The sequence below is a fragment of the Peromyscus maniculatus genome, chromosome 19 (genome assembly GCF_049852395.1).
Source record: "Peromyscus maniculatus bairdii isolate BWxNUB_F1_BW_parent chromosome 19, HU_Pman_BW_mat_3.1, whole genome shotgun sequence".
In the NCBI taxonomy this organism is placed as follows: Eukaryota; Metazoa; Chordata; class Mammalia; order Rodentia; family Cricetidae; genus Peromyscus; species Peromyscus maniculatus.
The window spans coordinates 49,769,357-49,796,477 of NC_134870.1; the positions used below are offsets into that span (position 1 = coordinate 49,769,357).

The window sequence follows — 27,121 nt, forward strand, 5'->3', positions numbered from 1 at the left end:
TAGCTGATTTTTCTTTAGTTGTTATTACATATATATTTACACATCCATATATTCCTAAATATGTCTATAATACATATAAATCATTTGCATTTATAGTTTAAATAAAAATTTTCCATCTAGGCTCATAATGCTCCCCCCAAGAGCCATAGACATTTTAACAAAAGTTCCAACATCAGGCATAAAAAGCCTTCTTTTAAGTTGATAAAGTTGTCTAAGAGACTCACAATGTTATAGACTATTATTATTGCCTTTGGTTGCACACCAGAAGTGCAGGATAAGTTCCCATTGCTGAAAACTTCATGAAATTAAGACACAAGGCCCAGAGGCACCTAAAAGCTTCCTCCTTGAAGACTAGCTTTTATGGTACTAGAAGGTGTTACACAAAGCTTCAAAGGAGGGAAGTGATCAATAGTCATGCAGCTATGATGTCTGTGAACCATAGCAATGACAGCATGGCAAAATAACCACAAGGGTGCAATAGTGGTATGTATTCCTTGGAGGTAACCAGTAGCTCTATAATTGACAATTAAACACCCTCAATAGGAGAGAAATCATGCCTAGTACTGGAAATACAGACAATGACCTAGTGAAGTCATGGATCTTGGAGAACCTACAACTGCCACTTGACTAAACCAGGATAATCCTTTACTACACTCTAAATGTCTGCCGTTATACCCACAGATAAATGTAGTCTTCGTCCTTCATCACAGAAACTCTTTGCAGCAGTCAGAGACCACTATCAAAAACCACAGTCAATTAAACTGCAGAATTGTGGAGCCCAGCTTCCACAGTTATATCTACAATGCCTTATTTTTTTGAACATGGACCTCATTGATTCAGCTAGGTTGGTGGCCAGTGAGTGTCAGAATCTTCCTGTTGCCACCCCAGCATTAGAGCTCCAGAAAGGTGCACTGTGGTATCTGGCTTTTCTGTGGGCGCTGGTGGTACTAGTGCTTGGGCACAAAACACTTCCTCAACAAAGCCATCTCCCCAGGCCTGGTTTTAGGACCTCTTTACATTCTTAAAATTAATAAAAAAAAAAAAAACCTCCAGCACACTTCTAGATAATTTTTGAAGATCCAGGAACGCATCACTTATTATTCTTTAGAATGGTGTAATAGATGTCATGTAGCCTCTGGAAGATTCTACAGCACACTTACAAAAGGATAAGAATAGAGAAAGCTGCTAGTATCAATGCTGTTTATTATTCTTATTTATTTTACTATTACTAATTGTGTATGCTTTACCTGTTTATTTGCGTACTAGACAGGTATGTTCAGTAAGGCCTGCCAGGTGCTTACCACACACACCCTTCTGTGAAGGAGTATAAGACATTATTACTCTCTGTTTGGAAATACAGTTTGGGGTATGAACAAACTACAGGACCATGAGGGGAGCTGGATCTTCTGAAGGTTAGTGTCTTAGTTAGCATTTTAATGCTGTGAACAGACACCATGACCAAGTTAACTCTTAAAAAGGAAAACAGATAATTGAGATTGGCTTACAGTACAGAGTTTTAGCCCATTATCATCATGGCAGGAACCATGGCCACATGCAGGCAGACATGGTGCTAGAAAGGCAGCTGAGAGGTCTACATCTGGATCTGCAGGCAGCAGGAAGAGATTGTGAGCCACTGGGCCTGGCTTGGGCTTCTGTGACCCCAAAGCCCACCCCCCAGTGACACATTTCCTCCAGCAAAGGCACACCTACTCTAATAAGCCAATACATCCTAATAGTGCCAGTCCCTGTGAGCCCATGGGGGCCAATTTTATTCAAACCACCATAGTCAGGAACTAGGAACTACTAACAGGTAGAGAGATCTGTATCAAATCATTAGGAATGGAATCTGCCTGGACTCCTAGATAGAAATTTATAAAGCTGGAAGGGAAGATTTTTTTCCCATAGGTATTCTTTTAAATAAATTAATTTTAAATGTTTGAGATCCCCAGAGGGTGATATTTTATACATGGCTTTGAAGTTAGCCTCTCCTACACACACTAGTAATATTTTTTTAAATATTACTAATCTTTCAGGAATGTGAAGATTCCAAAACACATGGAATCAGTATTCAGCGCTATGACAGAGATGGTCCCATTTTCACATTTCCGCTGGCCAGTAGAGAGAATTGCCTCTTTATGGATCTGTGAGAAGCTCTAGAGAGAAGGGCTTCAGAAGAGATCTGCCAGAGGGATGGATGGCAGGGGGTGTGGAGGCAAGGCCTCTCGCTTTGCTTGAACAGTGGAGAAGGCTGACAGGCCAAGCAACAGGGAGATACCTACTCCTCTCCAGTACTAAAAAAAAACCCCTCCCACTTACATCTTCATTAAAACGTGCCTTCCTATGACAAATATGTGCATTTGCCAAAGATTCTCCTTGTTCAGCCTTTAATTTACAGCTGACAAGTGACACATGGCCTTTTTAAAAATATGAAAATACAACATGCTAGTTTTAAAAGATTTCTGCTCTGTTTAATTTCAAATTAATTTCCCTTACTCATTTGTCAAATTCTCTCATTTATCAGTAAAAGAATTATATATTGAGGGGCAGATTAAATTGTTTGGCTATGGGACAAAAGACACAGTAGGACTCCTGATTAAACTACTTTGTTATTCTCTAATACTTGAGCTATTTCTCTTTTCTCTTTGCTGTCTCCTCCTCCTCTCCCTCCTCCTCCCTGTCCTCCTTCTCTTTCCCCTTCCTCCCTAGTCCTCCTCCTCTTCTCTTACCACCTCTCTTTTTCTTTCTCTCTCCCTCCTACATTTCCTCCTGGTCTCTCTCTCTCTTTCTTCCACCTTCTTCTCCCTCACTCTTTCCACTAATCAGACATATAGCTCTCTATAAAATATGTCCTGAGACTTAATATTAGTTTATGTTGAATCAATTTAGTATGCACTTATTAGATCATGTAAGGACATGTATCTCCTATAATAAGGATGTATATCTCATTTATATGTATGAAACATGCAGTCTAATTGAAGGATAGTTAACGCTTGATCAATGGAATTATCGGAGTTAATATATGCTACTACCAGTGAAGACATTCAGATCTTTAATTTCTCAAAAAATATATAATTACAAATCCAGCTGGCATTTGCAGAGGCTCCATATTCACATCTGCCTGATGCATTTGACCACATCAATCTTTTATACAGGGAACTTAAAACATTCTAAAGATAAAGCTTTCTTTAAATGCAATCGCAGAACCACTCGTGTATGTTTATATTTCAAGGGCATAAATTTAACAATTCTCCTGTGCAGAACTTTCCAATTTTGGCTAAACTTACTTGCATATCACTGTTAAGACTTTTATGGCCTCAGCTTTTGCTGCAGTCTTTTGCTTTGCTGTGAGATGGCTTGAGCATAAGCTGCAAATGCCCCTTTTATTCTTCCTAGTGTTACATATCAGGAGTTAGTTATAATGTAATTTATTCTTGAAGTTGTAAGATACTTTAAGTACTCTGAGTTATGCAAGACTTCAAATCCTGTTTGAATTGAGGCACAGCATCAATCAAAGAAACCAAGAATATATAGTGATCTGTAACATGAAATAATGCACCAAAGTCATTAGTCCATGGTGGTATCACATTTGTTGCCCATCACTAAATTTCTCCATCCATTTTAGGTACTTAACGATGATATTCTGTATTTCCCCTTATCATGCGCTAAGCATTTGCTGTAGAGAGTTTAATTAAATGCTTAGGAAAGCAAGCCCAATTCCTACCAGAAAGGGAAATGCAATTATTCATAAGTCATAGATGAGTCTACAGCGAAACTGTTACTCTTCTGAAGCAGTTAATGCATGGCTTCTTTCTGTAAACACCAAAATGTCACAGTCTACTTAAAGTTCCTTCCTTGTCCTATGAAGGAAAAGTAATGGTGAGGTGAGGAAGAGAAAAACAGTGGAGCAGGTAGAATTCACACACGTGCTAGTGCTAGACTGCTGGTGTTGTATCAAGGCTGTAGCTTTTAATTTGCCACTGATCCTAGATTTGTTTCTATTCTAAAAGAAACACTTCAGAAAAATACAGAAGTTACTTCCCCACAAAAGAAAATAACCTTCGTACTAAAGTGTTATGTGGCAATGATCTGGTGAGAGACCATGCAGGTAATTGCTTCCTTTCTCACATTCTTCCAACAAGCACTTATAGCTGGAAGTCTTCCTGTGTCCTGCTCAGTCCTGCGGCTGCTCAGACCCAAATAAACGCACAGAGGCTTATATTAATTATGAACTGTATGACCATGGCCTATGGCTCAAGCTTCTTGCTAGCTAGCTCTTATAACTAAACTCAGCCCATTTCTATTAATCTATATGTCACAATATGTTCTGTGGCTTTACCTGCTGTGTGCCTTTACTTGCTACTCTCTGGACGTCGGGATGGCATCTCCTCCACTCTGCCTTTCTTCTTCCCATATGTCTGCCTGGATTTCCCACCTGCCTCCAAGCTGCCTTGACATAGGCCAATGTAGTTTTATTTATCAACCAATCAGAGCAACACATATTCACGGCATACAGAAAGACATCCCACAGCAAGCACTGCTTCATTCACAGTTCCTAGTTTCTAGGACTCATGAAGCCCCTCCTGCTGAGGCTCTCATATGGCTTTGATGAGCCCAATCTTTCACCATTGTCTGTATTCAGTGCCCTAGAAATTCCTAGCTCTCCTCCATAATGAAGCACTTTCTGGTTCACTAACATCTAAACCTGTGTGTGTTCTCTAGCTTGCTTTTGGGCAACAAAAAGAAGTATGCCAGCAATGACTTTCTAATTGCCACCTAATATGTACATTTTATGGTGTGTCTCTGTAGTATAAAAGTCACAATATAAAAATCTTATATAAAATTCTTATATAATATAAAAGTCTGTATAGTATAAAAGCTGTACAGTGAATGTATATTGGAAACTTATCATCTTATCTATCATTTTGGCTGGTTTTGTTTGATGTTAAAATATTCAAGGATTTAAAAGTAAGAGATGTGGAATATATATGTATATGTGTATCAACATATACTCTCTTTAAAGGAGTTTTTAGTTTTGAAAAATATAAATAGAAACATGTAAACATTCTGAATTTGAAAAGTAAATATAAAATACAAAACAAAAGTAATACCCACAAAAAATAAGGGACATGGTAAGTTACTAAGTACAATGTGAACAAGCACACGGGTATGATTGAAAACTTAGGAGATGAATATCCTTTGAGGGAAGTATGCAATGGCAAAGTTGACACAAGAAAAAATTCTTTTATGCCTTGTAATGATCATAGCCTTTCCAAAACTGAGCCAAACATAACCCCAAGTTCAGCTTTAGCAAATGTCATGTGTACAGGTAACTCTTTGACAGGTCTTTCTGAATATAGGATATTTAAATAACAACGAGATACTAGTGAAGATTTGAAAACCAAAATATTCCAAGAAATAAAATCATAATCAACTTCATAAATAACCAGTTATAAAAATTTCATGCAAATTCTGGTGTGTTTCTGATAACTAAAACAGCAAAATGAAAGGTTTGTCTCAGGAATGTAGGGACATTGCAAAATCATAAATTGTCCAGGTGATAGTTACCATACCAACTGGATACTTAGTGCTCTAACTCACCATCGTTTGCTCACTTTTATATATCATGTCATTTGTGTGATTTGGAGATCCAAGAGGCCTCTGCTTATTACTATGTCACTTAGCTTAGACATTGCACTATTTCTTTTCTAGTGTTAAACCATCATTATTTTCCTTTAGAACACACCAATTTTGCTTTGATTCTTTTAAATATATTATAGTGTTCAGTGTGTCACTGTTTTGTGTAGAGTATTTCCATCTATGTTTTAATAAGATTGGCTGACATTTAAAAATAATCTATTTTTGATAGTTTCATACATTTCATACTGATCACACCCACCCAACCTTCTAACTTCCTCTAATGCCCCTCCAAAACTCATAGTCTCTTTACAAAAATTGTTGTTAATCACCCTTTGAGTGCTGCTTATTAATGCACATGTGTTTCATCATCCCATGGAGCGAGTGTAACCTACCAGCAGCCACATCCCCAAAGGAGAGTGACCCCTTCCCTCATCATCCATCAACTGCCTAGGGCCTTTCCACAATCATGCTGGAAGCTTTCAAAACATTTTTTATTGATTCTTTGGGGATTTCACATCATGCACCCTGGTCACATCCATCTTCCAGTTCCTCATGTCCACCCCCACCCCTGTGACCCCCTCAAAAATACATAAAATAAAAATGAGAATTTAAAATGTCTAATTTGTGTTATCTATATACTAACTGAAGCATTGTCAAGCTGTTACTGGCCTACTCCTTAAGTAGAACTGAGTCATTTCCCTCCAGAACCCCTGCCAGAAGCATATATTGTAGAGAGCTGACCTCAGCATCCTTATCACAGTTTTTATGATCTCCAAGACTCATGGCAGCCACAGGATATCCCAGAGGAGTTCTGGTGAGGATCCAGTGATGATGGTGCACCAGAAACCAGAGGCCTTGAACCAGACCAGTGACTCATCACAATAAACATTTGTCAGTAAAACTGATGGGACAAAGAGGTGTACTATATGGCACACCGAAGCCTCCAGCACCACCAGGACAAATGAAGAGGTGTTGGAGAAGCAGGAAGGACAGAGAAGTCAAGAGATTTTCCTGTGGTTTGGTTTTGGGTTTCTTTGTTTTTGTTTTTGCTTTTGTTCACTTGCTTGCATACTTGGATTTGTTTCCTTATGTGGGAAGCATTGCAGGGATGAAGGGAGGATATGGGGGGACCGAGAGGTGAACAGAATTGGGGTGTATGATGTGAAACTCCCAAAGAGTCAATAAAGAAGTTAAGTGTAGAAAAAGGAATTCTCTTTGGTGACTTCCCCTTTAGGCTGTTACCTTTTTTAGGGGGGTGTGCTGGGGTAGGGGTTGTCCCAGAAGTCTTCCATGTCCCTCTTTCTCAACTGTGCATCCGCAGTCATCAGTATCAATGCAAAGGCAGCTTTGTTGCACTTTATAGTCAGCAGGGCATGAATCATGGGCTTCCACATGTTTTCTAGTGTCAGCACAGACCACTAACACAGCCCCCAGTTGCAGTAGGACCACGGACACAGACAAGGCCCTTTGGGGCAGTGGGACACCAACCTGGCCCCAGGTGGCAGTCCAGGCTACTCACTTCAATATTACCCCCTGATATCAACACGGCTTCAGGTGGCATCCCAGACCACAGACATCTGCATGGTCCCTAGTGATAACTTGGGCCATGGACACCAACACAGACTCTGGCTACAGCAGGACCTTGGGCCCAGACATGGTCCTTGGTGGCAGCATGGATCTGACTATCACCATGGGCTCTGATGCTAGTGTAAGCCAGTCACATCAGCCCGGTCCTCACCTATCTAGTTCTGCCTCCACAGTGCATGTACCACTCCATTTCTCTACCTCTTCCTTCCCGCCACCACATACTTGCTCATCATAGTGACACATGCAGAAGGGGCAGATCACTGTGTTTTCCCTCATGCTGGAATTTTTAATGGCTTGGTTTCGTGCACGCAGGCTCAGCTGCTGTTGAGCTGATGCATCAACAACCATCTCCTGTCCAAAAGTCAACTCTCACTGTTCCTTCAAACTTCTACTATCACCCAATACCTCATATGCTTCACTATTTCCATCAGCCATGTTCTATTCTCCACCATTGATAAGTGACTTTGTGAAGACAATGTGCTGTGGAATAATCCTTTTGAACACTGTGAATATGTGTTGCTATGATGGGTTCAGTAAACAAGCCGACTGGCCAATAGCTGAACAGGGTAAAGTTTAGGTGGGGAAGCCAAAGTGAGAATGATGAGAAGAAGGGTGGAGTCAGAGAGTGGCCAGCAGACTCAGGGAGAAGCAAGTCGGGAATGCTGTATTGAGAAAAGGTACCAAGCCACACAGCAATGCATAGCTAAGAAATATGGGTTAATGTAAAAGAAAGAGTTACCTGGTAACAAGCCTGAGCTTTTGGCTGAGCATTTGTAATTAACATAGGCCTCAGTGTCTTTATTTGGGAGCTCCTGGAGGGGGGCAGGACAGAAACTTCTGCCTACACATGATGTTCAAATGTGTGGCCAGAATTTCCACATAAGATCTGACAAAGCTTTAAAAAGGACTCTAAACACACAAAAATGGAGTCAAGTGTAGCTTCTTGGTAACTGCCTTTTCTTGGTGGGCTCTGTTTGCTAGCTGTAAGCAGAGGCTGGGCTCCTTTCAGAGGTGGCTTCCTGACTCCGCTAGTAGAAAAAAAATATGTGGGTCTTTTAAGAGGCCCCACTACCAAACACTTAAATGGGGTTTATGAACAGTGGGTGACATACTACCCAATGGCAGTGTGGACCCAAAACTTCCCAGAGTCGGGGTAGTATATGTGGACCTTGTGCTGATATCTCTGCTCAGCTCAGGCTCAACTCTCAGGGAACCAAGTAGGGTGGAGCCAGCCACCTAAACAGGGGTCCTAGCCATGCCACTTAGCAGTTCAAAGACTCATACAGTCAGAAAAAGATTACAGATATGCAATAAAGAGAGATTCAGACAAAAAAAATCCTCTAAATGGTTATAGTGTATTTAAAAATAAACATAGGCTTGGGAGAGAATAGAGAAGGTATAGATAGTCATAAAAAGTAAATACATAGTTTAAAATAATAAAGTAAAGTCCTTAAGAATGGAATAAATTAATATAAAAGGAAAAGGTTACATAAAGATGGAAAATACACAGAGAGTCTGGATCCTATATGCTACTATATCGTCTTTAAATTTTTTGGTTGCTTAGAGACATTAGACTAAAGCTGCTAAATTAAACCAGCCTAAATATTTTAAAAATATCTTGAATTCAAAATTTAAGTCAAAAAGTATGTTATGTTGTAGAGAGAGGTTATGCTTTTATTTCCACAGGAAATGAGAGGCTGTGGATTCTTTCAAGGTTAATGATGATCAGGTTTGATTGAGGAAGACCTTCTGAAATCCTGACTACAGACATAAAGAAATAAACCTAGAAGAACTACAAGACACGTGATGTATACTTTACCTGCTCAAACACATAACAAAAAATCATCTTTGGCTGACTTCTATTCAATAGAGTCTATACTTGTATTAATACAGATATGTGTGTTACCTTTATAAGCTTATATATTTTCAGGAAAAGGGGCCCAAACACCTGAAAACAGATGGCCCAGGTGATCTAGCATCCAGAACAGTTTCAAGGATACAGACTGAGATGATCCAGCCTCACAGAATACTCTAGCCAATACCTAACAATTACCCTGATTTTCTCAAAGTTCCCCCCAAATTACCAGCACCGCCAAACAACAGGAAGTAGGCTAGAGAATGATGGCCACATTCCCAAAAGATAGATTATAGATATTTATTATCGTTTAAGGGAGTTGGATACAAGTTGTTATTAGTAATTGCCAGGAAAAAAGCTGAACAAAGGAGATTAGATTTAAGGACCTCTTTTTGGACAGAAAAAGGGGGGATATTGGAAGAATAGGAAAAAAAAGTTAGATTATTGAATCTATGTTAATCCAAAAACAGCTATTAATCTCAAAATATTTCACATTGGTATAGATTTTAGTTTATTGATACAAATTTAAAGTTATTTCTGTTGTACTGTATGTATGTTTCTATTCTTGTTTGAGGTATTGTGCTTATGCAGCTCATTTAAAATGTAATGTATAATTAAGAAATAAAGATTAATAGTCATCTATAACAGTCAAACTTATAGTCATGTTAGGTATGTTTAAAGGTCACTCACAGATATATTTAGATAGATAGAGGGTCTTCAAACACTTCAAAGACCTATAGAATATGGCATTTAATATGTTTAATAACCTAAGGCTTTTCATGACAGTGAGGCATTTCTGCTCCTGACAGCACCAATTTATTTCAAAGATGATGGGCATCTAAGAAGCTCTATATGGAGTTTACTTTCTTTGTAGCAAAAGCTAGCCACTGGGGAAGAAACTGCCCTTTCCTCGACTGCTGACAGTATCCTGTCCAAATTGGAGAAGCGGGATACAAAAGCACGTAACTGCCAAACCTTTCCAAGATGAGGTGGGACAGTCCTTCAAAATCCCTGCTTCACAAAAACGTATGTCAGATATTCTATTCCTATAGAATAAAGATAGATGCCCCAATGTTACAGAGGAACCTTGGGTGGCTGTCCAGACACCCAACTGTTTCTGTCATTTCTATAGCTTTGAAAGTGGCTTACACTGTACTTTCTGTTTACTCAGGTAACATTATATCCTTCTGGGATCTTTGATGGCATTGAAGACTAGATAGTCATAGTTAAAGTTGTCCTTAGTTATGATAAAAGGTAAATTAGGTATAAAACTTTAGACTCACAAAGATAAGACAAATAATAGAGTATTTTCTCTAATTTTGCCAAATACAAGTAGACTGGATATTATAACTGTAATTCCTACTTGATAACTCTTTTTGTTGCATATAATTTTACTGTGTTAAAGTTAAAAATCTTCTTTTTAAATTAGACAAAAAAGGGGGAAATGCTGTGGAACCATCTTTGTACACTGTAAATATGTATTACTCTCATTGGTTAATAAAGAGCAGATTGGACTATAGCTGGGCAGAAGAGATTGGGTGGGAGAGTCAGACTAGGAGAATTCTGGGAAGAAGAAGGGGGAGTCAGAAGAGTCACCAGAAGATGCAGAAGTAGCAATACTGCAAGCCATAAGAATATATTATAGAGATTCAGCTGTATATAATAAAGCTATACCTAGAAAGATCAATCAGTCTTTTCTAGAGGGAAGCCATTTATCAAGGAATATTTGGTGTTACTCTGCTTTTAATATTCAGCTGCTTCTTGCTATGAATTTCTTTTGTGCTCATATACTACTAGGCCATATGGCAAACAGAACAAGCTTCTCAGACCTACTGCCAATCTACTAGTAACACCCCTACAGAGCCTAGGAGACAGGCAGACTGTAAATGCATAGCTTTGTTTTTTTGTGTGTGTGTGCAAATGAAGCTCAGACTTTTATTTCCCAGGCTGGCTAAATGGCTTTCTAGAGTATTTGACTCAGAACAAAGGGGTTTTGCATATCCAGGTGATAGAAGAGAATAAGACAGAGTTTCTGTAAATGGTAAGGCAGACTGGTTCAGGCCGAGGAATAAGAAGCAAGGAACAGTTTTTGTAGATTGTAGGTGGATTGGGTCAGATCAGGAAGAGAGGAAGAAAAGATGGAGGACAAAGGAACAGAGGATGAAGATGACATCGAAAGCATAAGAGTTTAGGGATGTGAGAGGACAGGAAAAGTAGGTACAGAGAGGAGCTGTGTGTGAGGACAGAACTGAAGCTGTATAGATAGAATTTGTCTTAGAGAAATAACGTATATGGATGAAAGAGCATTATGTACATAGATTCTTTTTCCTCAGATAACCCCATGCAGGACATAGCATCTTCCCCAGGACTCAGGGCAGTCCCCTGGGGAAATTCCAATATAGCAAGACATGCTAGGGGACAGCTAAAGCCATAAGTCATGTGGCAATGCATAAATGAGTATATCATAGAATAATATAATACATAATAGAACTTAATTACATAAACTAATTTAAGCTGTAAGAGCTAGTTAGTAATAAGCCTGAGCTATCAGCTAATCATTTATAATTTATATTGTCTCATAATAATTTGAGAGCAACTGCTGGTACACAGAAAAACTCCACCTATAAGAATGCATTCATTATTTCAGAGCACTGATATATTCTCAGGGTGTACAAGAGTAGTGGATACACACTAGGGACTTAATGAATAAACATTAATGAAAGGATGAATGAGCTAGTAGATAATATCCCCTTAGCTGTTTCTGTCATGCATTAAATAGTGCAGCATATGTTCTAGAATATTCATCTTACCACCACTGCTCTTAGTTACAGACAATTGGCACCCTGCTGTTTAGATTTTTTTCTTACAGAGTTTTGCTTTTGGTGCACTGATAACACTTTTCCAAACAAGTTTCATAATAGACTTTCCTTCCCACTTTATTATAGGCTTAGCTTTGTTCAGTGATGTAGTTTTTTCCTTCCTGCAGTCTGATCTAAGGACCATAACACCCCTCTACATCTAAGACCACCTAGGTCCTGCTGCTGTGTTTGTGTGTTCTTGTCATGGTCACCAGGAGCAGAACTAGTTTCACATACTTATTGCTTGTGCTATTCACTAGACGGGGAGAGGTAATCAAGAACCCGAGCTCATAAACATGTAAGCATTTACATTCTTTTTGTCTTCGTAACTCAAGAACCCTGGTATGTCCTTGGTTTACTTGATAAGGAAAAAGGACATAAAAAGACGTGCCATCTAATTATAGTTCAAAAAAATAAATCTGGTCGTGTATATTTATTTTTTACCTAATTGAAACTTTACAGGCTCAATTAAGACACTTTTGTAGATAAATATTTTAAGTTTTAGGTTTGAGCAGGTTTGTCCCCTAAAACTATGTGTAATAGCCTGTAGAGACCAATTTACCTAAAGATCTAGATTGAGTACAAATCATCTGAAAATTGGCAAATGTAGAAAGGTGTATTTTACTGCCCTAACCCTAGCCTATCCAGCAATACTGACATAAGAGTGAAATACTCTATACTCAGCATACCAGGTCCTTTATCTTGTCACACAAATACCTGTTGCAGATGAACTTTCAAACTGGTGGAAGAATATGATGTTTAATAACACAAATTTTAGGTGCTATAGTTTAGGTCAAGGCAGATTATCAATGAAACCTTGGGTTTACTGAAAGAAATATTTCATGTTTGATGTGAGTATTTGGTATAAGATTTATTTTATAAATGTAAATTAGAATTGATACATATAATTTGAAAATAATTTGACCTAAATTACTTGGGAACAATCCAGTGCAGTAGCTTTTATTCTGGACTAGAAATGTTTGTATTTATGAATATTGGTATAGTTTTGATGTATTAAGGAAATAAACATCTCCTCTTAACTCGCATGATTAAAAGGTGCTGTAATCACTATCCATCAGTGCATGACTGCTGGCCTTTTATTTGTTTTGGACTTTATTAGAAACATGTTATTTTTCTTTTGCTTGTTTGCTTTGGGGTAAAATTCAAAATCTATTAGGATCTAAGTATATGAAGCAGAAACAAATTTTCCACAAATATATTTTCATGATTATGAGGCACGTAGAAAATAGTGTCTGGTTTTGATTTTTTTTCTTTTCTTTTCTTTTCTTTTTTCTTTTTCTTTTTTTTTTTTTGTCTTTTTGTCTTTTTGGAGCATGGTTAACTAAAAATAGAAAAAATAAATAAAAGCTTCATTTGCCAACGGGAATGAGAATACATGAACTTCATACAGAACTGTTACACATTATTTTTAATGGATAGCTCTCTGGAATTTATAAAATGTATTTGCTTAATAAAATCATAAATTATTTAGGACTTCAATTTTGCCATTTAAGTCATTAACATTTTTGCTAAGTTGATAACAAAATACTCAACTGGATTTTTTCTCAATTATTAGTATTGGTTGCTTAATTAATAATTAAATCTTTCAATTTTGCAGTTTTTATTTCAACTTTCAAAAATCGCATTACCCAGCTAATACTCCTGCAAGGACTACAACTTCCTAAATATTGGGGGAAATCATAAGTGTTATTTATCCTAATAAGTTTCTTTAGCAGGTCCACATCTTTGGGGTGGATTGCGTTACTAGTCTTCAAAATGCTCTGTGGCCTATGAGGAAGCTCACCATGTCAATGGTGGTTTCTGAGAGCAGGGCATCACCAGGCACTGTGTCTGACAAGGAAAAGGGGAGTGGGAACAAAATTATTTCCAGCAACATTATTTCATACCACAGTGACAAGTCCTAAAAATCTAGGCAGCACTGGAGGAGTGGGAACCTGTGTGATTTGTTGTTAAGATAATAAAGAGGATAGTTTTGAAATACAGTAATGTTCTTTATTTTTACTTCTTTCTTGAATGTGACCTTTCTCTTTTCAGTCACAGACGTTCACATCTTTAAATGTATTTTTGTTTTTATTGTAATAAAACAAACAAAGTTCCTGCTCAAATTTCCCATCTCCCCAATGATTTTTGATTCATAGCTATGAAAAACAGCTTTGAAAACCAACCTTCGTTGAGAAAAAAAAAAAGAGTTTTTAAAATCAACTATATTTATGTGAAAAATAACCTTGCAGAAAGTAAGTAAAGGATTTAAAAAGAAATTATTTTATAGTGTAAACAAACCCTATTTCAGTTATGTTTGCTTCCAAGAAGAAAAATGTAAGGAGTTTGAAAAAATGAGAGGAACAGAAACCAGGGGGGCATGAGTTAAAGCCTGGATTGTGCAATTGAAGCCACAGTTCAGTCAGTGTCTAGGATGGCCTGGATTTTCAGATGGCTTAGCTCTGCTCATGGGAAGCCCTTTGAGTCCAATCCCCATCCCTGCCCCCACCTTACAAGTACTACTCCAGACACAGGATGTCTTCTGAGGCTGGTATGAACACAATAGTGCTAAAAACACCAGTAGAACCACTGGACTTTGGATTTAATAGGAGCACATCACTGGTTACAGTTTAGGAACCACAGTCTTCATCACAGTGCTTAAAAAGATAAGCTCCACGAACCACAATCAGTAGATATCAGATTGGGATGCCCTAGAGTTGGATGTGTCATATAATGTAGAGGTCACCAAGGACACATCACAAGATTTGGGAAATAACACTAAAGAGGGCATAACACCTACTCTAGAATTCTTTCTCTGATTGTCTTGCCACATAAAAAATTATATATATATGCAGGGTTTCTCTTTATAGCCTTGGCTCTCAGAGGTCCACCTGCTTCTTCCTCCCAAATGCTGAGATTAAAGGCTTATGCCACCACACCTCATTCCAATAACCATTTTTAAGTGTAAGGATGAGAAAGGTAAGCTTTTTGGAAGGAGGGGAAAGGATCAGGTAAGGGGTTCAAATTCAAAGAGATAATTTAAATCCATCCAGTGACATTTAAATGATGACATAGTGGATGCTGGACAGATGACTCAGCAGTTAAGAACACTTGCTGCTCTTCCAGAGGACCTGAGGTAAATTTCCAGCACCCATGTCTAACAGCTTACAACCACCTATGACTCCAGCTCTAGGGGACTGAATGCCCTCTTTTGGTCCCTTCAGGCACACACATACTTGTGGTGCACATACATAGTGCAAATGAATCTTTGGAAGGTAAAGTGGTGAGTTTCAGTAGCAGTTATTTAGGCATATGTGGGTGGACATTGCCTTGGTAGATGGGATTCCTGCTAAAGTTGCTGCAGCTTGCCCTTTCAATGCCTTACTCATGTGTGACTGGTCAGTTCCATTTGTATCACTGTAGCATTTACACAACAGCACACCCACGACTCCTAGGCCAACCAGCTTCTGAAGATGAGCATTTGAGACACGGAGTTTCTTTGCTGTGAGGTAAGTATGACCTAGCTGCCTTTTGTGATGCTTGGCTGGGCCAATGACAGCCACATCCCTTCATACAGACAGCATTTTGGCAACTTCTATGCAAGTGACCACTTAGCCACAGCTGCTATGTCTGAATGTACTTCAATCAGCTGCTTTCTGTCCCTCAAAGACACAAATTTTACTAATAAAAGCACTGAAGACAGTTTCATGGCCACTGGGTCGTCAAGACTTCAATATTCTAACTGAACTATTCATCCAGTTCAGATGCTGTTAAGAGGGCTTCGTGTGGTCTCCATCAAAAAGCAAACTGCTACTCCTTTAAAGAACACAGTTTGTAGTTTATGTGTTGTATGTTTCTTTGTGCATGTTTCATGTTTTTTGTTGTCTTTATTTTTTCCTAGAGAGAAAGAAAAAAAGAACAAAGATGAGTGGGCGTGGAGGTGGGGAAAATCTGGGAGGAATTGGGGGGAGGGGAGAACATCATCAAAATAAATTGTATGAAAAAAAGTTTAAGATAAAAGCATGCACTCAACACATTAAATAGAGTCGCGTGAGTAACTCATGCAAATATACATCCATCAGGCAGGTATGTTGACTATAAACAGATAAAATAGTCTCTGTTAGTCCACACAGTGAATACACTCCTACACATAAACAGCCACACGTGTACCTTACGTGTAAACACGTAACAGTAGGACATGGATAATAGCCCATTATATGGGCATGGCAACTGAGTAAGCATAGAATAAATCTTTTGACTGCACAGAGACAATGAATATAAGATGGCCACTACCTTTTATTATTCTGTTACTCAGTAGGAAAAGATACTCTTTCTTCTTCAGGAAAGAGTATGGTTTGCCTTATGATTACACATTCTTGAAGCTGACTCTAGGCTGGGGAGAAGGATCACTGACCTTATTGGGAAGGTGAACCAAAGGCAGACTGGAGTCATACTGGAGAGGAGGAGACACCAGTCTCTCCAGGACAGGGGCATTCAGGAGCAGCAGGCTGCATCCCTGCTGTGGCTGCCAGCTGCTCACCAACTTCCCCCTGGGAAGAGGAAAGTGATTTCTAGGATCTATCATTTGCTCCTCAGCCAGACTGAGTAACTTCAGCCTGTGAATACTGGCCAGGGACTCTTCCAGTAAAATATCAGTTAAAGCTATTGACAAGTTGAGGAAGTATGTATGTCCAGAAACGGCATTTTGTGTTAAATTAGTAGAAAGTAGAGGGCAGTGACAGAGAAAATGGATAACGCATAACAAGAAACTATTGAATGATTTAAAGTAACAATAAGACAATCAACATGGATTGTGGGAGCATATTATTACGAAGAGAGAAAGACACGTTAAGGGACAGATGAGGTAAGGCCCTCTTGTCCATGGCTTTGATGCAATAGCAGCAGGGCTGTATTAGCATTTCCTATAGGAAAGGCAGTTACATTTTAGGATCACACTTGCTGCCCTGTGGATGCAGGGTGGGAACAAGGAATGCATTCAAAGGAGAAAATGGGGACAGAGACCTTTGCACAGCCCAGGCTGTCTGAGTGACGTCAACCTTGTTCCTAGCAAAGACTGAGAAGAGTGAATAACTTTCAAATGCATTTAAAGAGTAAAATAAAATGTTATGAGGCAAACCTTCTTGTTCTTCAGGAACTATCCTGTTATATAAAATGGCTCTCTCTGCTCCTGCCATCTAGTGTTGGGGATGCCTGGAACTGTCAAATGGTTGAGATAGCTAAAATCAAGCACCGTAAACTACTGAATCTTAGAAAACAGTGCTGAACAAACATCATGCCATTAATATCTAGAAACAGAGACCTGAAAACTCTTTGTGAATCTGAGACCTCAGCAGACAAAACATATAGTCACCACATGAGCAGGCCTGGCAGGGCAGAACCTGCCTTGCACGTGTTAGCCTGGTGAAAGCTGAAGGAGATGTGATGTCTTTCCTTGTAACACTGTCATTTCTTGTTAATATTCTGTGTCATCACCTCTTACTATTCATACTCAGTTGCAACCCATCACCCCTAAGAAGCTCCAGGTTGTGTCTCCTTGAAAGTAAGTATCCACTCCCAAAGCCATAGCAATGTTTCTTTTAAGTCCCCTTGCACACCTCCACTGGGCACACAGCACTGGCCTACCCTCTTACCCTTTAGGTTCGTACTCCTTCCTGTGAACCTAGGGTCCTTACAGCATGCTGCACCACCAAGGAGACTGTATAATGGACTCAGTGCACTTCTCAGAGGGAATACTCGTGGTAGAGTTAACTTCAGAACCTGTTTTCAGTTTTATGTAGATTTTACTTGACGGATGAATATAGTATGGTTCTCCCAACCAAATGCTGTATCTACCGTCCTGCAATGTATTCCCAATTGCAGTTTTTATTTGCTGATTCAGAATATTATGTGTGTTTAAAAGAAAAGATTTGAAAGTTATCTTATTAACTTTAAATAGGTAAATCTGAAATTATATTCATCAATAATAGGAAAATACATTTGATTGACATCCAGTACCTATCATAAAATCTGGTTCGACATTGATTTATATTAAATATTTACAGAAAGTAAAAATACAAAAATGAAAACTAACAAGTAAAACCCTTTATCCTCTTGTAAATAGGCTCAAGTCTGTCAACAGGAGTCCCATGCTTTGTAGATATTAAAGCAATACACTCAGATATCAAACTAACCCCTCTACATACACACGTGTGCATGTACACTGTCTTTACACCCTTATGTATGTACACAATATGCACATACACAGAGATAAATATGAATGCACATATGTACACAGTACACACATACACAAACACTGTGTGCACATATGTATGCATACTGTCTATACACATACTTTATATATAATATATACCTACACTGTACATGCACATGCAAATGTGACATGTGGGAATATAATATATGTTACACATAATATATAGGTTATATATAATATATATGCTATGTATATATACTTAAAAAAATCTGGTAAGCAAATAGAGAAAAAAATACTTCCCACAATTGATTTAGTTGTTTTCAGCTTTCATTATCATGAGACTGACTCCTCTTTCAAGCCCTGTCTGAAAAATCAGCTGATAATCACACACAGACCCCGACCACACTCAGGGCACGTAGACTCTTAGCATCACCCTGTAGATTTAAATTATCAATGGGAATATGTATGGTTTGTAAATTTTTTTGCTCTGTTTTGTTGGCTTAATCTCACAGTACCTCCTCGTGACCTGTTTAACTCAGAGCTCAAATATGAGAGTTCATGGATGGTGTTTTAATTAACGGAGATAACACTGAGCTCAGATTAAAATGAAAGTGCCCCTGCAACAGAGGACTCCAAAGCTTGCCCCTTAACTGCTGCTGCCCCCAGTAACTGTCAGAGCAGGGGGAACTCCCGGAAGGAGGAAGACATCACAGGAGGCAGTGTTTTTCATCTCATCTCAGTGGCCTGTGGGTTTGGCTCCTGTGTGTCTGTTAAGTGGTAATTCTAATCTTTGAAAGTCCATTTTCTCCGCATCTAGGGAAGCTTCCTGTGAACTGTAGCCAAGAGAGCTGGAAGGGACTCAAGGTTGTTAGCGCATTTATCATTGGCACCTAGAGCTGGAGGGAAGATTGTAGACTGATTTGAGCTTTACAGGGAGGGAAAGAAGTGTAGAAGAGGGAATAATTAGACCGGGGGTGGGGGTGGGGTGGGGGGCACGATTTCAGGGGAACTATTTTCTGTTTATGGAACACTAAATGCCTTTTTATTTATGTAAGTTAATCACAAAATACCCACGCTCAAATAAATTCCCACTCAGCCATTTTGTGTCCCGTCCCCCCCCCCCCATCATCTAATCCTGATGGATTCTGAGCCAAGTCTCAGCTTTGTTCCTTGGCATGGGATTACCTCAGACCTGAGCAAAGCCAAGAAGGAGGGACTGGAAATGAGGCAGCTGTCTCTTTAAGTGTGCATGTTTATACACCTGGTTAGAGGCATGTAGACAAATAGTTAGAATCAAAAACAAGCCTTTGACACCCTATGATTTGACCAAGGGATATAATGACAACTAACATTGTAGCTGGACGCTTCCAGACTCACAGTTCTCTTTGGGGCTTATTCATGTCTTGTGCAGACAGTGCTTTGGAAATGTTAAAGTCAAAACCACTCTGGGAATGGACATACCAGGAAGGCTGCTGGTGGCACTCCATGAAAACAACATTTATCTCCTAACTAATAAGATTAAACGCTAAAGAAATAATATGAATTTTTAAAACTAAAAGAACTAATAGTCTTAACTAATTCTTTTTTCCCCTAATTTTTGAATTAGAGAGCAAAAACAAACCCTCAAGGGGAAGCTGTGTTATATCTGAACCTTTAAGGCATTCTGAGAGTTGAGTTGGATAGGGTGCATGGGAAGCTAAGGCTGAGTGGCCTGTGTCACAGGAGAGATGGCACATAATGACAGATGCTTCTGTTTCTACACAACAGCAATCAGTTTCTACTGCTCAACTGAATAAAGAGCCTTTTAAATTTGCCTGATGTGGATAAAAAGGGCAGCCATCTTGTTAGTTTCATCTTCAGGTGCTACCTTGGCCCCTAACTGCTGGCCTCTTTCCACCTTGGTGTGCCAGCATCCCCAGCTCAGCTTTTCCTACAGCTATGTATGGGGACTGGACAGCTTTCAGCAGCTAGGTGTGCTATTTCATATGCATACCACCAGAAAGGCTAGTAGCAGCTCTCAGGCATACCAGTTAATCCTTGGCGGTCTTTCCGCTCCGATTGGTTTAGGTTAAATCCATAGTCACCAGCGATGTATGACTTGCTGATTGGCTCAGATAAGGTTATGAGTAAGAAGGGGAAGGGTCAGCTTCCGCAGCATGCGGGTCCCCAGTAAGAAGGTAGAAACTGTTGAGACTGAAGAAGTGGAGAAGAATGTTGGGGAAAGGGACAGAATAGTAACTCCGACGAGTACTGATCTTCAGAGGTTTATTTTTAGCAACACGTTGGTCAAACATTTTAGCAGACACAGTGAATAGATGTTGATTTCAGGATAATAATAAGAGCGGTGCCGTGAAGGTGACACATTTAGTGGCATTGGGGGAAAGAGTCATATAGCTGTCGCTGGATGTGTAGCAATGAAAGGTCAGTCTTAGTGGCTGTTGAGAAAGAAATCACGCCTTAGACTCAAAAAAAAAAAAAAGATGGTGGGCAGGTAGGCCAGCAGGATGGTTCTGTGAATGTCCTAGGATTTCTGTTGCTGGGAGAAAACACTGACCAAAAGCAACTTGGAGAAGAAAGGTTTAGTTTCGTCTCACACTTTCAGGTCACAGACCATCCCTGAAGGAAGGAGCTGGGCAGGAACCTGGAGGCAGGAGCTGTAGCAAGGACATTGGAGCAATGCTGATGATTGACTTGCTCTCAGGGCTCACTCAGCTTGTTTGTTTGTTTGTTTGTTTTTTAATATATATATATATAACTCAGGATCACTTGTCCAGGGATGGTACCGCCCACAATGAGCTGTGCCCTACTCTATCAATCATTAACCAAGAAAAAATGCCCCACAGACTTGCCTTGAGACCAACCTGTCAGAGGCCATTCCTCAGCCGAGGCTCCTTCATCCCAGGTGACTCCAGTTGGTATCAAGATGACCAAATTAATTAATTAATTAACTAATTAATTAATTGACTATCACAGGGAAAAAAAAGAAAGAAATCACACCTTCCTGTGAGAAGTTTCTGATTTGGTTTGCTTTGTGTTTCAAATCGAGCAGAAGCTGCTACATGGAAAGAGTGAATTAAACGGGGGTAACCACTGCAGTCATTTGTTGTCATGGAGCCCCTGCAGATCTTCCCCTGCTCTCCCTGTTCCGTCATCTCCTCTTCCTTCCCTCTTTCCACCTTTTTAAAATCTTTCTTACATTATCTTGTGGAAATCTTTAAGCACATAGGAAATCGAAAACACTGTGTAAGAAATGTCAGCCTGTTAGCATTCCCGACCGCTACTCCATCTTTTGTTCACACGTTTATCTAATCTGTCTATTGTGTGTTTACTAAACACATGAATCTGGAAACGATGATTTCCTCACTGGCATTTTCTCATGCCCACGATGACAGCATCCAGCTTAGGAAAGTATTAATTCCCTAATAGGACTGCTATTCAGTTCATGCTCAAGCGCTTCCTTTTTTTTTTTTCTAATTTAATTTAATTTTTTAAGTGGATTGTTACATGTGGTCAGTTAAAACCTGAATTTATTGTAATGAATACCAGGCACTTGGCTGCCATGGGACAACATGTGCTAAACCACTGACCAGACTCATCTTGAAACTTCCCAGAAACCTCTTGTAGCATTTCTGAATGCCAACATTTGTTGGAATGTGACAGACATGACCACTAATCACTACTTAAGCATTTGGGTCTATTGTTTGTTCTCACAGCATTTTATTTCCTTATTTTATTTATGCCTCCAAGAGGTACTATAACATTAGCTACCTCCTGGGTAGCCTTGAAGTTTAAAGGTGATAACACAAACTTTGTGTTTAGGGGAATGGCCTGAGATGTATAGATGCAGAACATTAACTTAAAAACTCCTACTGAGAAATGGAAAGCTCTCAAGGAAGCATTTGTTAAACTTAATCACCACAGACTGGTATAAGAGCAGAGGAAAGTCTCATCAGAAACAAAATCAACAGGAGGAAACAGCTCTTTAAATTTACAATACATGAGCAAGAGAAAGAGACCCATGAAGGTAAATTTTTCCCCAAGCAGTAACACTAGGCTCCTATTTGAAATGTATGCAAATTCTAATACAAGCGAGTATTAAACTCTCACCTCCTGCTGAGTCAAAAAAGTAACCAGGTCCCTGGATTAGGACTGAGCTGAAGATGGTTCCTGGAATTTCCTGGACAATGATGTTTCCTCTTCAAAGTGACAACTCAAAGAGGAGGCACTCTTTTGAAATATGCAGAGACATCTTGGATCACAACAGCATGAGACAGACAATGATACCAGGATTATCTACTAGGTGGTCTGATAGACAGTGGGTGGGATGTTTCTTCTTGTGTTATTGTTTTTATCAGTCTTGTTCATGCCACCTTTGGACCACATTACACAATAAATTGAACAGTAGCCATGGGAAACATGAGTATTTTGCACATGTTTTAAAATATTTTAACGGAATGATTCGTAAGTGAAACTCAGACGTGCATTTCTTGGCAGGCAGAGAACAGGTGAAAAGCAAAATTTTAGGCAAACTCAAGGTAAATCTCAACCGGTTTTTATGCGCATATGCTATGTTTATTATGGCATTTTTATATGTGTATATAATACACATTGATCATATTTACCCTGTTAAGCTTCCTTTTTCATCCCCTCCCCCACCATAAAGAGTTCACTTTTCATTTCTTATCGTGTTTTTTTTTTTTTGTGTGTGTGTATAGATTCTGAGTATGAGAGAACAGATTTAATTTCTCTTCCTGAATCTGGCTTATTTGGCTTCAGTGTGATGTTTCCAGTTTATTGCATTTTCTTATAAGCTCTCTGGCTTCACACCCATGTTGTTGGAGTACTGTGACCAACGGTTTTTGGAGACCCCACCATATCATCAGCGTTGCTACATCTGGTCTTGTCATGGACATTGTCAAGCTGTTCCCCAGACTGTTGGCCAGGACTCCAAAGTGCTTATTCTCCCACTGTCTACTGCTGCCAAACCAGGCAGGGATTTCACAATCAAGGCAGGACAAGACACCCTTTCCTACTTCGTGAAAAGGAAAATAATCATGACTGTCACGGTGATGGGGATGAGATGCTGCTGGAGGCAGAGGGGGCTGAGTGGACATGGCTGTGCTTCTGGCTCCAATTTTGAGATGTGTAAGTCTTCTTCTAGCACTTCATGATGTGGACATGCTGGAAGGCAGGCTTTATTTGTTCTTGAAAAGGTTGTGCCCTCTTAAATAGTAAAGACGTGGCTTTGGATTTTATCAATTAGTTAAATGGTGTCAGAACATTTGGTTGGGTGTTCCTAACTTTCAGGTATAAATTGAAATGTTTTTAACATACTCACTGATGAAGCACCAAGAGAGAATAAACAGTTGGGAATGAGCTCACACTCAATAAAATATAAAAAACAAGGACAAATACATGAATATATCTTTGTATTTTAAACAGAAGAGTAATAATTGTAAAAAACAGATTATAAAATAAACAGGGAAAATAGAACAATAGTGGGCAGTAGGCATTAGAAATCATCAGAACAAACATATATGTGCATGCCTGCATATTGTTTATGTACATACATAGATTTTTGTATTTATATTGATTATAAACATATACACAAAAATTTAGATTCATAGTCAGTAACATGAAAGAAAACACTCACCATAAAGATTGTATTCATTTGAAGTTAGCACTTAAGAATTTTAAGGATCAGTTTCTGATGTCATATATAATTGGAAAAGATTAGTAGTGAATCAATGTGGAAATGATTAAATGTACTTGGGACTTCATTTTGTGGAAGAGTATGCACTCACCATGAATATGTTCCATGAAACAAGCCTACCATCATCTATGTTAAATGCTAATACTAGGCTGTCTCAGTGCACTTAATGTATCATCTCATGAATAAAGATATATCAGAAAAAAAAAAGAATTTTAAGGATCAACAGCTCTGGAGGCTGCATGGGACTGGACAGGGCCCTCTGCATGGGCGAAACAGTTGTGTAGATTCGTCTGTTTGAGGGGCCCCTGACAATGGGAATAGGATCTATCCCTGGTGCAAGAACAGGCTTTTTGGAGCCCATTGTCTATGGTGGGACCCCTTGCACAGTCGATGTAGGGGGAGGGGCTTAGGCCTGCCTCAGCTAAATGTGCCTGGCTTTGCTGACTCCCCATGGGAGGCTATACCTTTTCGGAGGAGGGGATGGGCTGGGGAGGAAGGCTCCGGGTGGGGCAGGAGGAGGGGTGAGAGAGGATCTGTGGTTGGTATGGAGAATGAATAAAAAAAATTCTTAAGAATGGAAAAAAACAAACAAATAAAACAAAAAGGATTCTAAAGGAATGCACTAGAAATCTCTGAAGAGATGAAGACAGAGTTAAACAGAAACGTTAGGTTGAAAGGTTTTTGTTTGTTTGTTTTTTGTTTTTTGTTTTTTGAGACAGGGTTTCTCTGTGTAGCTTTGGAGCCTTTCCTGGAACTCACTCTGTAGCCCAGCCCAGGCTGGCCTTGAACTCACAGAGATCCACCTGGCTCTGCCTCCCAAGTGCTGGGATTAAAGGCTTGAGCCACCATCACCTGGCCGAAAGTTTTCAACACTGTGTGGAGTAGCGTTACAGTTCTAAGACTGTAAAATCTACAACAGTCATAGAAGCAGCATCCAGACACTGAAATGATTAGGAAAATCGAGCATTAAATCTCTATACAGCCTGAACATGGGGAAAGACTAATAGAAACAACATCAAATAGCTCTAAGACACAAAATGACTTTAAAACTGTTTTCATTGGTTTTGATCTTTTCTTTAACAAATTATCACATGCTACTAGGAATTGATAGGACTTGTTTCACTTTTCAACTTTCTGTTTATGTCTGCCTTATATTTTTGTGAAGAATTCTGATAAGTTTTAACATTTTTAACCCCAGGTGATAATATGTGAACATTTTTGTTCTTTATAGTTACAAATGTGACTTTATTTTAAATTGATATACAAAACTGAATCTATACACAGCATGATATTTTGAAATGCACTTGTGCCTTACCCAAGGATATCAAAAGCTTCAGCCTTGTCCTGTATACCCCACACTAACTAAGGTTCTTCATGTGTTACAATGACTGTCTTGAACTTATTCCCAAGTAAAAGGTTGCAACTTTGATAGACATCCATCCAATGCCCCACACACCTTGGTAACATCCACTCTATTTAGATGCCCATTTTTTTATTTTTGAGATTAACTTTGTTCAGATTCCATATATTGTGGAGGCCCACGAAGGTTTCCTAGTGAGATCTGAGCTTGCTTTACCCAGCAGAGCTGCATTAGAGGATTGCTTGACCATATGTATGGTTTCTAGGTGGATTCTATGCTTGTCTGAGCTAGGGGGAGGTCTTTTGCTCCACCCTTTGGCATTCCTGTAAATAGCCCTTTAGAAGAGACAGGAAGGGATGGTGGATAAGGATCCAGGCCCTCCCAAGGCTAGCCTGTGTTCCTGTTTCTCTCCCCTGTATCCTTCTATGTAAATCTCTTATACCTCCCTCAAGAGTACCCTGGGGTAAAATGTGGGAGCTAGTCTCCCAGCTGGCCTCCCACAATACATGTGTAAGATGTGTGGTACTTGTTCTTCTATATTTGACTATTTTCACTTAATATAATATTGTCTAGTTTCATCTGTCTTCTCAGGAATAGAAGGATTTCTTTCCCACCCCGTCTCTCCATGCAGGGAACTGAACTCAGACCTTTACCATATCCATTTTGTTCATTAATATCATTCTACTGTACATAAATACCACACTTTCTCCTAGCTATCCATTACCCAGGGTCATGAAGGTTGTTTCTGTGCCCTACCTACTGTGAATACCCCGATGATAAATAGAATTTGAGTTCCTCCAAGACTGAGTTTATTTTACCTGAAAGCACTCAGGAGTAGGATTTCTGGGCCACATCACTGTGTTTTGAGAACTGTCCATGATGTGTTTTCCATGACAGCTTTTCTACCCTATTTTTCCCTTCATTATCACAGAAAAGTTCCCAACTCTCCATATTTTAACTAAAATTTTATTTTTTAAAGAAAATATTGCCCTTTTAACAATGTGAGTTGACACTGTACATTGTGGACATTGTGGTTGTAGTTTTCAATTTTCTGATGATCTTAGAGGTTCGAGCTTCTATTTTATTTTATTTTTTTCATATATACCTGTTTGGAATTTATCTTTTGAAGTATCTTTTTAGGAATTATACCCACTTTGGGTAGGATTTTTGTGCTATTGCTGTTGAGTTCTTTATATATCTTGGATATTAACCCGTTATTAAGTATAGAGTTCACACGTAGTCTTTCCTGTCTCACAGAGTTTCTCTTCACTTTGTAATTTCATTTCCTTTAGGGAAGATACATATTCTTATTTATTCATTTTTTTGCTCTTGTTGTTTGTGATTTTAGAGTCATATTAAAAAGTATCCTTACCCAGAGCAGTGTTGTGGATCAACTACCTTGTTTTCTTAGTAATCCATAGCATGAGCCTCAATCTTTAATCCATTTTTTAAAAACATATCTTTTGAAATTGGCTCTATGATCATTCCTCTAGGTATGGACATGCAGTTTTTACATGTGATTTATTGAGGAGACCATCCTTTGCCGTTTGTGTGTTCTTATTATTTTATCAAAAGTCAATGGGTTGTAAGATCCATTTCTAAGTTGTCTGTTCTGCCTCCTTGTGTACATGTCTGCACGTATGCTAACTCCGTGCTGACTCACTACTTACAATACCTTTGTAGTATGTTTCTACATCAGGTAGTGTCGTGCCTCCATCTTTTGGTTGGATATTGCTTTGGTTATTTAGTGGCTTCAATATTCCTATATATTTACTTGTATTAGTGCATGAATATGTTGAAAAAAAAACTGATCAGATTGGGCATTGCTTTCTTGCCTTGGATCTAAAAAGAGATGCTGTTGATATACTTTGCTATGATGAGACATAAGAAATAATTTGTC

The 27,121-nt window shown here is 39.0% G+C and overlaps 1 long non-coding RNA gene across 1 annotated transcript; it reads left to right on the forward strand.

Moving 5' to 3' along the window:
• The first annotated feature begins 918 nt into the window (after positions 1-918).
• LOC143269594 (uncharacterized) lies at positions 919-9,081 on the forward strand. The gene is made up of 2 exons (XR_013046112.1): positions 919-7,901; positions 8,911-9,081. It is a non-coding gene; the product is annotated as an uncharacterized LOC143269594 (long non-coding RNA).
• The last annotated feature ends 18,040 nt before the right edge of the window (positions 9,082-27,121 follow it).